This window comes from Scomber japonicus, chromosome 8 (assembly GCF_027409825.1).
Source record: "Scomber japonicus isolate fScoJap1 chromosome 8, fScoJap1.pri, whole genome shotgun sequence".
In the NCBI taxonomy this organism is placed as follows: Eukaryota; Metazoa; Chordata; class Actinopteri; order Scombriformes; family Scombridae; genus Scomber; species Scomber japonicus.
The window spans coordinates 21,143,364-21,158,107 of record NC_070585.1 but is presented as its reverse complement, the minus strand read 5'-3'; the positions used below and the strand labels follow the sequence as shown (position 1 = coordinate 21,158,107).

The 14,744-nt window shown below is 39.8% G+C and overlaps 1 long non-coding RNA gene across 1 annotated transcript in view; it reads left to right on the top strand.

Moving 5' to 3' along the window:
• The first annotated feature begins 1,618 nt into the window (after nt 1-1,618).
• Nucleotides 1,619-14,744, top strand: part of LOC128363025 (uncharacterized) — a 71,407-nt gene continuing 58,281 nt past the window's right edge. The window contains exons 1-2 of the long non-coding RNA XR_008321648.1: nt 1,619-1,644; nt 5,911-5,995. This is a non-coding gene — a long non-coding RNA (uncharacterized LOC128363025). The remainder of the gene's footprint in view (nt 1,645-5,910; nt 5,996-14,744) is intronic.

The window sequence follows — 14,744 nt, the reverse complement described above, 5'->3', positions numbered from 1 at the left end:
TTTTAATATTAGATACCTCATGGAAGAAAACTGTAGGTACTGCATTTGGTTTTAGTCTTCGCTTATAACCAGCAACACCTGTTAGCTCTTTAACAGCTGTGGTCGACTAAATGCATCAAACGCATCAGGACTGAAGTGGCAAGAACACATCAGTGGGTCTTTAGGAAGTTGTATTTGTCCACACGTATTTTCCCACTTCTTTCTCCTCTTCTTTTCACTAGGAAAGCTGTGAAGACATACATCAGTTCAGTTGTTGCGTTTCTACTGGAAATTACAACCAAAAGCAGTTACAGATCGTCCCAAAATAAAAAATACATATTTTTTCGACATACCTGTAGTGCTACTTATCCATCGGCATCATTTTGTACTGAATTGCAAACATTATCTGTGGAGATGATGTCTGCCAATTCTTGAATACAATTAAACTGGATGGCACTTGGCTTGTGCAAAAAGAGCCAAAAAAATTGCCAAGGTAATCCACAGGCCTCGCTGAGAGCAGTTTCATGTAGGAACTATTTTCTTTCTGCCAAACTATATCTGATAAACTCTCTTACCGTGCAGAAGGAAACATACATGTACTCATGGTTGGCAGGTGTAGTTTGGCATTAACCATGTATTACTACTGTATATATCAAACTTAACATCTGTATGTTGTCATGTTTTCTGCCAGTGACCTGGAAGTAAGACCTTCTGCTTTCCAACTTCATGTAACATTCAGGACTCTGCCTTTCCCTCATCTTTTTGTTGTGTCAAAACATGTTTCAGGGATGTGTTGATACATGGCCTCCAAGAGCCCTCCACACTCTTAAGCATGTTTTACATTCCCACCTCATGCCGGGCATTACACAGAGGAGCAACTGGCTCGATGTTGACAGAGTCCCTAAACATTCAGAGCATACTGGATGAGGAACAATTTGCTTCGACTGAAAATGAAAGGACCTCAGGGTTAGTGAAATTTATGCGGTGGCCTCATTTTAACAATGGTTTTAAAATGATTTATGACAATATGATTGGTGGCCAAACTCCATTAACTATGTAAGTAGTGCAATTGAGGTGTAGGACTTTAAAATATCCTGTCCTAAAAATATTTCTGGTACACAAAAGCACAGTCTGTTGTATTGTATATTAATGAACGTAACTTTTGTTCTTACAAAATTTACCGTAAATCCCAAAAGTTCTGACGTTGACACAATTAAAGTTACTTTTTGCAAGGGTAGAACTGACGTAAAAGTCAAAGTCATTTTGAACCATTAAGAGACCCATAATCAGAGGCAAAACTAAACACAACATTCTTTTGTAACCATAATTTTCAAAATACTTACGACAGAATGGTGAAGGAAAAATTGGTTGTTTTTTAGTATTAAAACCCATGAGGCAACTTATAATTGGTCAATAATAGGTGAAAAAAACACTGGTTGCCTAAGACCACAGCCAGGAACAGCAGATCTCTATCCCTGAGTTTCACTTGTGGTTGGCCTGTACTTTCGTATATTGCCTGTACTTTCGTATATTGCCTGTACTTTCGTATATTGCCTGGACTGTAAATGAAGCATATGTAATGGGATAATAACTTGTCAGATATTCAGGCTGAGCACAGAGCTGCACTGTTTTTCAGGAGCTGCTGACCATGTCAAAGAGCCAGAGGTTTGTTCGCTTGTCTCTTTTGTTGCCTTTTGAGTTGTGTTGTTGGCACATGGTGAAAGGTCTGTAGAGAGCTGCCAGAGGCTGAGGTCATTATAATTTGTGTTTCTAGTAAGCTGTGACCACGAAGTTACTTTCACAGAATCAGATGCAGCAGACAAACTGCTCAATGGCGCTTGGTTAAGGTTATAGGGAAAGATTGTGGTCTTACCTAAATATTTAGAAAGTCAACTATGCCTTGGGGCCAGAGGCAGGACAAATTTACATTTATCCAAAACCATAATCGCCCCTGAATAAACCTTAAAGGGGACATGTTATGCTTTTTGTGATTTTCTGTTATTAACATACTGTCATGATGTCAAATGTTTGTTATGATGTTAATGTATGTAGAAATGCTCCCCTCAACTCAAAAGCCCAGGAGTTTTCTGAACTTTAAATCATGCCACGATATTCCAGTAGCCCCAGATTAGAAATATATACCTGTAAATGTGATTCCCCCGTAACTAAAGCTCTTTGACTCAAGCCTCCATGTCAACACCCTGTACTTTCCACCTCTACCTCTTTCTCATGACTTCTTCTTCTAGTAAAAGCACGTAACAGTTTCTTGACTTTGGAAAATGTCAGTGAACATAATTACATTTCCTTCAAAATAAATTTGGGAAAAACAAATTAGTAGTATGTAAATATACTTTCTAGGAGATTAGGTTGATTTTGCATGCTCTATGAATCTTTCAACTTTCCTTCTTGTTTTAAATTTTAAATGTTTTATGGTGTTAGTCTTGCTTGAAATGAACTGCTTTAACACCAAACAATAATCCTCTGAATAATAAGACATGGATGTGACAGTAAACTTTGTAAACTGACATGTTTTTGAGGAATCATTTCCTGGATATGACATCCATTTCTTCCTGCAGCTGTCAGGTGACTGTCAGTGTGCGTAATGTAGCATAATGCACACAGTGATAAGAAAATAGTCAACTCATTCACAGAGGAATAAAATTAGACTCTGACAAAGACTTACATGAAGGCTTTTCTGTGATGGATTCCTCTGCTAAAGATTCATTTTCCACAATGTGACAGTTCATTTTTCCATACTGTATAACAATGACTGATGGCAAACATCTTTTTAAGGTATGCAGACACCAGTAGGTATAATGTAAATAAAGCCCAAACATCAGTATTATCCGTTAAGGAAACCTCTGTTTCACTAGATAGTACACAGTGGAACATGACAGGAAATATGGGAAGGAAACAGATGATGTCTAGCGGAGGTCATGAGCCGGTTTTGAACCTGTGATGACAGGAACACATGGCGTTCACCTCAAGCCTGCTGAGCCACACGGACACATGATTTATCTTTAAACCAAAGTTGAGAATGTGCCACTGAAATTCTCTTTATCTCTGCTAAGCTGTGTGTTTGGTGAACACATACTTGAGGATTTTCAAGGTGCCTGGTCTGGTTTTACAGTGAGAACCCATAGAATGAGGTTACTTTTAGAAATGTTTCAGGCTGCTCTTAGTCTAAGGTCATGTTTACATGAGTTGACTACTGAGCTACAAGCCAAGTCTGGACCTTTAATGTTAAAAAAAATATGTACCTTTTTTCCCCCCATTTGCACCCTCTGAGGTCACTAAATGTAATTAATCTGTGTTTAAATTCATTCTCTACATTAGCATCGATAAGCACTACTTAAAGAATAATAAATGGTTTGTAACACATTATAATGTAGTTGTACGCAGTTTTTCATTTATTTATTTGTCAACACCTATAACTCTCCCATTAGAGGAGGCGGGTCTATAAACTGAAGTTATATAGTAAAATATGGTTGTAATATTATGTCTTCATAGGAGAAGCTATAATTGTTCACAAATACCATTCTTTAATAAATACTCAAAAAAAAAAAATCTGCCTTAGACTATAAAGTTAATTGTTTGTTTTTTTACTTTTAATTTACAAATTAGGGAACAATTGTCTTGAAATTACCTAATTTATAGCATCATAGAAAGGTGAAAACCATTGCTAAGGCCAGGTACCTTTACTATGAGGTTTGTTTTAATATTTGTGAGTTAGGTAATGTGTGTTGACGACCACACACCTGACCTTTGGAGATCTGAGTTTTGTCAGATCATAATCCAGTATCATCCTTATCAGTCAGTGTGTACACTGGATAGCCCAGTGCTATGCCTTCCTGACATGTGATTGGTTGGCTGTGGCTTGTTGCATGTGCTTTGCCTCTAATGTTTACCTGCAGCTGGCAGATCTTCTCCAGGAAAAACAGGAACACATCCTGGCTGGATGTCAGTGCCCTGTGAACACAGCACGTACGGTCTGCAATGTAGTGGACAATATATCTACCGAAACTTGTGTCTCTAACTGTGAACAACAGCTAATGCAAATATATTTTTTCTGTGGGTTGTTCATTGGTGTCAGAGGTGCCAGGTGTACCATCATCATCAAAGCTATTAAGCAAACTGACCTGGATCTGCTATATGAATTCTCAGATATTTGATCACTTTTGTAGATAAATTCTCCTGGGTGCTGCAGATTTGGCTCCTTTTGTGAGTGCAAGAAGACAATCCAACTGAGCATGTGCACAGTGAGTGTCATCACTCTAGCTTGTTTCTGATTGGAGCAATTTGAGGTGTTACAACCGTCCCGTGTTACAACTGTACCTGGTCTCCCTACTTCATGTTAGTCTTTGTACATTTTAATAAACTTAAATTCTCCAGTTTCAGATATATTTAACCTTTACACAATCCAAATACTGATACTTTCAAATTTATTTCATATTTACACATAAATCCAAATAGGTCACCGTTTTATCATAAATGGTTTTAAAGTGAACACATATAATAAATAAATAAATATAAAAACATTTAGATTATTGTATGTTCTGCTCTGCAATAGTTTAAAATAATGATTTTCCACTTGACCGTTTTGAAACTCAGTTTCCTAAATAACATTAGGTCAATTATGAAAAGTTACGTTAGCATATAAACTCCCATTGTATTTCAAGAGCTCAGACTACCACCTTACATTCAATGAATCTGGTGAACTACATGTTGAATTTTGTCCCTATCTTTATTAGTAAGCCTACCTCTAAGGAAGGATAGACATCTTAAAATTCAAATTACTACCCACTATCTTGTTACCTGGTTAACTATGGAGGCTAATATGGAGTTTGCATAGCTCAAAGCGCAAATGAACATAAGGAATACTGGAGCAGTTGGCAGCTGGTGTTAAGTAAGTGATTCTTTAACACAGCATTGTCTTCATGTCTGTCATATCTGCTACTTAAAGTATAGCATTTGTTTAAAGGAGAACTTAAAGTGGGTAGTTACATGACCTTTTATTAATGCGAGCTGATTCTTTCAAGCTATGAAAAGTTTTCAACCTGACATTCTTTGGCTGCTGTGAATAGAATATTTAATTAGTTAGTATATTTATTTATGTGGAATTGGTTTTTGCTATCCACCACAACTCCATTATGCTAAATTTGAACATTGACGTTACCTTATTGGATTATTAACATAAGTAATGTGAGTCACATTTGTTAGTTGAGGATTTTAGCTGCAGGCAAGATGGCACAGACAATCTCTTCTAATTAGAAAGCACTTATGAACACAAAATTTTGTACATGATTTTTATAATTAAAAAATCATGAGTGACACTTGCACCATTTTGTGCCTAAATTAACAGAGCTCAGCATCCATTTTTGTGAGCAACAAATCTTTGAAGATCAGAGGCACACAATGTTGTTTTAAAGGTATTTAAAGAATACTCAAAGATTTGTTAAACTATCCTAAAAATATAATAGTCTGTCACCTGTATGTTTCCCAAATTGCCACTGTATTTTCCTCTCTTTGTTCAACATGAACCTGAATTAAAAAGTTTATTATCAGTTAGTTTGTCACATAACACAAGCAAAATGGCAGCTCCCAGAAATAAAATAGCTTCACTTTCTCATAGCGGTAGTAAATGGATACACATTGTCCATCTTTATATAAAGCCTATGGTTCAGACCTGTCCAAATCAATGATACCAATTGGGAAAACGAACCAGACTGAGCTAAGTGATTCAACCAGACTAGAGAGTGCAGGTCTGAAAAAGGCTGCCCACCTTCTTTTGGGGGAAAACACTAATGAACAATACAAAATTATACAGCATTACTGTCATTTAACACATCACACTTTAGTCCAAATCTACCTCCATACAAACTAATTAGAAGTAGCAGATGTCATATTAAAAGCATTGTGTGCTCTTTTCAGCATTACTCTGCTGGCCCTCAATCATTTTCTCCACCCTGCAGCCTTCCTGACTCATCTCCGTTGTATCTCCCAGTGGCATCCAAGGGTCAGTGTGCTTTGTATATTGCTGATGTCTGTGCTTACTAGCCTTCCATGTTAGCCAGAGATGTCACCTAATAACATACACACACGCACACACACACACACACACACACACACACAGAGCTACACAGAAACAGTAGCAAAGGAGGAGGAAAAAGTCTTCAGGGTTTGTGTTTGATAAACAATTCAGTGGAGCTAATTAGTTGATAAGACATCACTTTGATTTACTGCAGGGAGTTGACTGCAACTATTGCCTGCAAGCTGAGCCTCATTCACAAGCTTTGTATTACCATATGTTGAATTTTTAATCAATTAACGTCCTGAAGGAGAAATGGGAAAGTGCAGATTTGCTCCATTGGGAATGTGGGGGCAAGGACAATTCTCTGATATTTGCATATGACTCGTGGTTGCACTCCTGTGTGCAGATCTAATGTGTGCTCCTATATGGCTTAAGTCACTGTTGAAAAACTGCTGTCTACCGTTTCTGGAGTAATTAGTAGCTCTGACCACTCAGACAGCTGGCCAATTAAATGTGCTTGTGACTGCTGCTGCTGCTTGATGTGTGTTGGGCTTCACACAGAGGTGTAGATGGGAGGACAAACTCATCTCTCCGTAGTCGGGGGAGAGATGCCAGGAAAGCTTGGCTGTGTCTGAGAGTGCTGTGTCTGTGTGCTTCTCATCTTGCTGTTGGAGCAGATAAGAAAGGAGGCAGAGGGAGAGCTGCTGATTCTGGGTTTATTCCACACTTCCCCCCTCTTCTCTCTGGTCTGTCTTTCTCTGTGCAGCTGCAGGTCTGGGAGCTGACCTGCATTAAGACATCAGAAACTGCCTGACGGGCTAATAGGAACGGTTCTCTAGAACATCTTCAAAAGCTTGTTAAACTGTGGAGTTTTGGCAGTGATTTAAGGAAATCTGCTATTATGGTTAAATAGAGTTCACCTAATCTGTGTTGGCAGATTAGAAACGCCTGGACATCGCCCAAATGCATCCTCACGAACTGATGTCTCTATCTCTATACTAATGTATTTATTATACATGCACAAACACAGCCTCCTTCTGCATAACTGAATGAATGAAACCCGTGAGCCAACATTTAGTTAGTCCCATTACTTCTCATTCATTATGTTCCCTTTCAACCTAATGTACTCATTTTTGGAGAGTATAATCCCAAAACAAATGTCTCTCTCATTCTCACTCATGAGGCATTTTGTACTTCTAAGGCTATTGCACAATTTGTGATAACAATGTTGGACTTTTTCCATTTTTACTGTAACCATTTTGCTTTTATTGTGTCTGTAAACCTTCTGATGCTGATGGGAAAATAGCTTTGGTTTTTTAGTGGTCTGGCAGTGTGCATCTGACAGTGATTTGCTGATCCTGTGCAATTTCATGATGGCTCTCATCCTCTGAGGCTACAGGACCCTAAGAGCCAGCCAATCACTGCCCCTCAGCGCTCCTCTGTTGGCAATTATAGGTCAGCATGTGTCACGACTTCATTGTCTTCCCTTTGAATGGCTCGGCTCCCGCTGCAATCAGTATGTGTTTTTCTCTTTGCTATTTAAAGTGGAGAAGAAATCCAGTAACAACAAGACCACAATTTTCTGAATGATGATTATTTGAGTTGTTTTAGAAGAAGTGGATTGGAGTGAATATTGTCATGTAACTTTGGTCCTTTTTTAGTTAAGCTTCTAATATCAGTCAAATAAATCTTCACCAATAACTTGACAACTTTAATTGGAAAATTCCTGAGATGTTAGGGTTAGGGTTAAAGTCTCTATTTAACTGTCAAGTTTAATTTTAAAAAGGCCACAGACTGTGATGTTTTACTTTGTGCATGAATTGGATAAATTTGGGAGTGAAATTCACTAATAACTAAAATATGATAAATGTTTGTCCGTCAATAATTCAACAACAATTTATCAATCCCTACTGTTGTATTTTGATGTTTCAATAATGTCAATAAATAAATATGGTCAACATCATCCAAAAAATCTTAATGAACAAATTCTTCAAAATTCTGTCATCTTAACAACTACCAGTGTATGTTACAAGCAACCATGTGGCACAAGTCACGTCAAATTTATTTGTTTCGATACTAGTGAACCATCATGCTGTATACCAAGGTCATGACTTTGGAAAAACTAAAAGGGATTCAGTTATCCATAGCACCGGTGCTTTTCCTGCTTTGACATGTCCAAATACAGTATCCATCACACGTAGGTTCTCCTGCTGTAAATATCAAAGAGAAATTTCCTCTGGCTCATCGAACATTAGCCTCTTCCGTCTTTCTAACTCCTTATAACAGTTAACAAGGAATTTTAACTTATAAGGCCTTGCATGGACTTGCACCACCTTTCTTATCTGAGCTAATTACCCCTATACACCAGCAGGCCCTCTTTGATCTCTCGATGCTGGTCTTCAGGTCATTCCTTAAGTTAACATAAAATAAGTCGGCTTCAGAGCATTTGCCGCATTGTTCGGTTGAAATCTTTAAATCAAGACTGAAAACCTACTTTTATTCACTTTATTACAGCCTGAGTCCAAAGTTAAAGTGATAATGTGGTTGTTTTATTTTATTTTGTATTATTTTAACAGCTTGCTATATATTTTGTCCTGTGTTTCTTTGATTGTAAAGTGTATCAGGACCATGCTGAATTGTGATTTAAATAAAACCTATTGATTAATTGATTTTAATGATTTATACCTGCTGGAGGTGTGAATAAGGTCATGTCTTGAGTCTACGTTTACCAGCTCCTCTCAGCAAACTTGACTCCTTTGAGACTGTTGACAGATCAGTGAAATACCTTGAGGGTAGTGAAGTGACTCATGTAGTTGTCTGTCTTTGAGACTGTGTGTGTGTTTAACTCTTTGATTGTCCATGTGGCAGAAAGGTTTGGACCGTTAACGCCTCTGTGGTTGCATGGCAGCCCACAGAGCAAAGTGACGCCTTCTTGACAGGGTCGGTTCAGCCCTCAGAGACATGGCCTCTTAACTGGCCTTAACAAGATAATAACACTGCACGGTTCTCCTGATCGCCAGCAAATTGTTTCTTTAAATGCTTTTGGGTTAGGGGAAAAGAGGAGCGTGCTTTGCTGGTGTGACCCTGAAAGGAACTCGTCAATGATCTCAGTAAAGCTCACAATGCGTTATCAGATAATCTCTGCCATGCACACAGTTGATAAACATGTCGTTTTGGGTGACACCCTTATGATCAGCTCACCCACTTCCTGGCTCCAAGCACGCTATGTATACACGTGAGGCCTGGACCACGTAGTGTGGTTAAAGATAGGCCTATTGAAGGAAAACCTCAAGGACAACTGGATGCTTTAGATTTTTGTTTGAAGCTGTTTATGTACCATGTTGGTAAAAATTACTTGTTGGAAGGCATGAGGACGTTTTAATGTTACCAGCATCCAAACAATAGAAAACATTCTTGTAAAAGGTCATTGCTCAATAAAAAGTTTTAAGGCTCTCTGTTGTAACATGACAGCGCAGTGTAAAAGCTTTGCAGTTTTACAACGTCACATTATTCCCTCAGGTTTTCTTGTTTACACCTAATATGTGATCATAAAGGTTTCACATAGAGAGTTTTACCTCTTCCATAACACAGCATCACTCTTGTGTAACCATGGTTGGGAAGGAATCTCGGCGAAACAGGAGCCAACATTTCTCTGTCTAATAGGAAAGGAAATGCCCTTTTGGCCTTAAAAGAGGACACTTGAGGAAGGGCTTAAGGAAGGTAACAGTTAATATCCCGAGTCCATCCGTCATCAATGTATAACATTCTAATGATGGGAAAGTTATGACCCTGATTATATTAGCCTACGGGCCGGTGCACTCGCTTTGTTCCTGACTTGAGAGTTAAGGGTAATGTGGCTAAGCTGTACAGAGTATAGAGTAATCCTTCCTGAAGGAAGTCTTGGCTCATTGACAAGGGACTGAAGTTCAGGGAAAGGTGCAAAATGCCAAGTACCATGTTCACCCATCAATGATAGTTTCTAAATTGCTGTAAATTCAAAACGCACAAACAGTAGAGGGGAGATTCAGAGCAACACAAGCAGCCACATGTCACCCCCATCTTAAGTTTAGCTTTTTCCTACCAGCCAACCCCCCTTCCTGTGTTTGCTGACTTTGTTTTTATGACCACTCCAGTGATCCGTTGCCACTGCAGAGCTGCTGGTGTTAATACAGCTGAGGTGCATTACACAGACTGTTGTTACTGCCTCTTACCTTAGCTGGCTCCAGGCTGTGTTTGCAGTCAGGAGTTTGCAGATGCAGAAATATGCACTGACCTCTCCTTCACACACACATGCACAGGGTTTGAACCACAGCGCACCACTGCAACAATGACTGTTTTAAATCATAAAAATGTCCTGACAATACAACCTCCTGGCACCAGATTGTCAACAATAAAATCAAGGGCAAGATTAATGCTGATCTGAGGCTGCATAAAATTTTGGCAAGCATCTTTTTTCTGTTAAACAGCTCACAGCTAATACATAATATATAATAGTCATAATTCTTCATTTGCACTTTTAGGGCCCCATCTTGCGGTCGGCGCACAGCGGATGGCGTGTGTGGTGCATGTGTCTTTGTTAGTTTCCCCCGGTGCAGTTGTCATTTTCTTGCCCTGTACCCACGTTGTCTAAATAGCTAATGCACTTGCACCAGTCTGTGCGCCTATGGGCGTGTTGGTCTCAAAATTAGGCGTAGTCAGGCGCATTGGTGGTGCGTTGCTATTTTGAGGCAGAGGAAAACGATTGCGCTACTGACAAAAAAAAAAAAAAAAAACAGGTCTAAAGTCACTGGCACATATGTCACTGTTATTTAAAGCTGCAGTTGGTAACTTTGAGGAGAGAGAGGACTTAGCATCAAATTTGAAGAAGTACAACTTTCAGATCCCTCCCCCTCCCTCTCCACTGCACTCCTTCCCTGCCTCCAAAGTCCCTCCCCCAGAGGAGGCTGACGTGCACGCGACCATGTGCACACGACCGGTAATACATGAACTACACTCCACACAGCTAGATATAAAACGCTTTACAGTGACTTTAACATGGCTACACCTTACCTAGAAACTCGGAGATATGAGCTTGACCGAGAAGGAAGGGGGAGGCGGCTGGGTGCGTGAGCAGTGGTTGACAGCTGTCAGACACTCCATCAAACATAATATATAGGCGGGTGCGCAGCGCGCAGACACTGTGCTTGTTACACACACGGGCGCACAGCAGCCCACAAACATGCAAAACATCACTAATAACCACAATGTGAATTCGTATTATGATGTACATCAATATATTAAAAATACATGTCATATTAATTAGTCATAATATTTATCTGATTTAATTAATTGTAAAAAATGGAGAGTGGACAGTCCTAACAACCTATGAAAGTCTGTAGCCTCTGATGCTGCACAGAGCGCAGTGCCATTACACACAGCCACTCACTGTTTATTAAATCAGCTGATGACACCAGGCTGCTGCACACCTCTACACTCATCAGGCTGGTTGGTTATATGTCCATATTCTTCCTTTATATGAATTAAATGTGAGGTTAGCAGCTCATCAGCCAACTTTCTTTTCAGCAAAAGTAACTCAAGTTATAGTACTGAGTAAATTGCTGGGTAAATGCACTGTTATAATAGCAATCCGCCAAAGTGACAGCGATCCTGGATATTAAAGGGAATGGGAGATGACACTCTGATTGGTTTACCGTGTGTTATGCCCAAAACACGCCTATGATTAATGAGGGGAGTTAAGTCCAACCCTGTTAGACCATGCGACTGGCGGAGTGACCATTGTGCCCACCGTTAAAATAGCAAAAGTGGATTTGGACACGCCCCAAAGACACTTGCGCCACCCGCTTCACCCCATGCGCTATAGATCGTTAAAATGGGGCCCTTAAAGTACAATATTTAAGATTATAATGAACACAAACCCTGTTTTTGATACTACTTACAGTCAACATTAACCATAGCCCTCTATCAATGTATTTACATTTTGAAAGTCTCTCTCTCCAGAAGATTTCATTGTTAGTGTTGGAGTCTGTCATTCCCATGCTGGATTAAAATAGTCGCTCTATGCACAAGGGGCTCACAGGAAATGATGCACATCTGTAATCCAGTATCACTGTTTTTAATTCAATCGCATTGATATCAACCTCCATGTTTGCTGTTTACTCTCCCACGGCCATATCAGAGCCATATTAAGTTACTGCTAATGCACACCAAGCATCTGCTACTCTTGCTGCTGGTAAAGCATTCAAGTGTTCTAATACAAAGTGGATTTTATGCATTGTGTTTGACAGAGGCACTGACAGCAACAAAAATGTTTCTTGAAAAAAAGGACATTTTCTGCCTTTCATGTCAGCCAATCAGTTTTTAATATTGCAGGGAATAATGGAGTAAGAAGGAGCAGCCACAGTGAGCTGTTAGATGATGAGTTGCAGGCAACATGCTGCACGCTTCCACCTCCACAGCGAGGTAACAAACTTTACTGGGCAGTACTGTTGTGTGGAAGACTACTCACTGCGTGCAGTAATAGATTGATTATTGATGGATGATTAAAACAACATGAGTTTTGTTTGGTTGCATCGTAAAGACATACAGCTGTTGCTCTTCTGTTATATTTCTGACAAAGTAACTGCTCAAGGAGTTTGTTGACATTGACGGCATGTCTCCACCACCTACTGCATGCAAAAGTGAAGCCAAAATAGCTCCTTTTCAGGAGCTCCCATCTTGCTTGTATGATGTCATTTTGAGTCAGAGTCTATGCAGTTAAGTCTGGCGTTGGGACAATAGACAAAGGTTTGAGAGTGGCTGTCACAGCTGTCAATCATTATGTCACACCCCCTTTTTATATTGTCAAAAAACTAATTAAAAACAAACTTGAGAAATGAAGCACTTCAGCAAATATTGTGATAAGAACTACATAAAGTTATAGGAATCATCACTGGGAAAAATGTATTTGATGTGTACTTAGATTTTGTAGATTGGCTCTCATCCCATCTGCTAAGATGTATGGAGCATGACTGATACTACAGCCAGCGACTGGGGAGAGATTGAGATGTTTTAGCTTCAATTTTGGGTGGCTGACCTGGCGTTCATATACAGTATGGTTGTAGTATTATGCTAGACTTAGTGTTACCATGGTAACCACGAGTTTCCAAATCATCCAGGACTAAAATCTAAAGGATTGCAACTCTAAGAATACGACCTCAGTGTTTTAATTGGCTCAATTGGGATCTCCTGAGATTTGAGGCAACAGCAGCTCGTCCTTTCAGTCATTTATTACAACTATAGCTAACATGACGTTAGCTCAACCACCAACAAAAGGGGGAGACTGTAAAATTGTGAATAGGATCAATTTAGACGATGATATTTTACACTTCAGGTGTGTATCTCACTGATGATGTTGCACAGAAACCCATCTGTTGCTACCTCACCACTGAATTACATGGATATAAATTTAAAAATGCAATCAAAACTTTTCCAACACCTGCTCGTTATATGTATGCTTAATTTCCAAGCCCAGTCTGCACGTATAATTTGAGTCAATGTGGTCCAGGTGTTTGAACGACAGCAGTGAGCTGGGTAATATCCATCAGTGCGGGTTTGTCAGCGGCTCTATGGGCTTTGTTGGTGGTATAGTGGGAGAGCCAACAGCACTAAAGGTTTTTATGATGTGGCAGAAGCTGATTCTGGGAGTCTGTGCCAAGAACAATCCAGATGTTACTCCCACAGTTTGTTCTGTGGTATACATTCACACATACTGTACATACGTTGTGGTACAGAAGGCATATGCTCCCGATCTGTGCTTTTCGTCTTGTTGCTGAGGGGATGTTGTCAATAATTAAAGGATCTCATGAGAGTTAGCAACTATGTCTGACACTCATTATCCACAGCACTTCACTCATCATCCTAAGAGTTTTATTTTTTTCGTACAACAAACCCAATGTACCCAACTTCTCCTTCACCCATCCCCTGCTCCCCTACTCCCAGCAGTGCTCTGGTAGCTGGCAGGCAGTGACACACATACAAGCAGTGACAGTGAACAGGGCTGGAGCCACTCTCACAGATGGACCTTGAACTCTTTTAAAGGGACGTCTGGCCTCGCTGTAATGCCCCACCGACGGCCCTCGCTGCCCGGCTGCAAACTGTAACTCTATAGCCTCATTGTCACGCACCATATCCTCCCGGTGACCCCAAGCCCAATTATACAGCTGACCCAGGCTTGATGATATAACCTTGGGCGTCTTTTGGGGGCTGCAGGGGCTCAGGGGTGCACCTCTTGTCTATCATGACATGTCAGCTCTGCGCGTTAACCAGACACTTCCCTGAGTGGTCCCACTGGGGGTTTAGGAGGAAGAGTGGCTCCCATGCAAGGTCCTGTATATTTCAACACATTGCCTCAGTGAGGTTTTCTTACACATCAACAATATGATGATGAAAAAGTAGTATGTGTGATGCTGTCAAATGTATAATTTGTAATATAACTTTAAAAAAAAATCATAATAGTATTTCCATAAATATTAAAACATAAACATAAACACAAAACAATCCACCATTGTTTAGTCCAAAAGTACAGCTTTAATTCATCATTAGTGAAATACAGTATAAATGTGTGTTTACCACTAATGAAATCTTTTCTGAATGTGCAGCAGCACTAAAGGAGGCTCTATTGTATGTAGATACCACATGTGCGCTCGCTGAATCTTTAAGACATATCTATAGTCTCCATTCACGCTCAGCAGCTGCG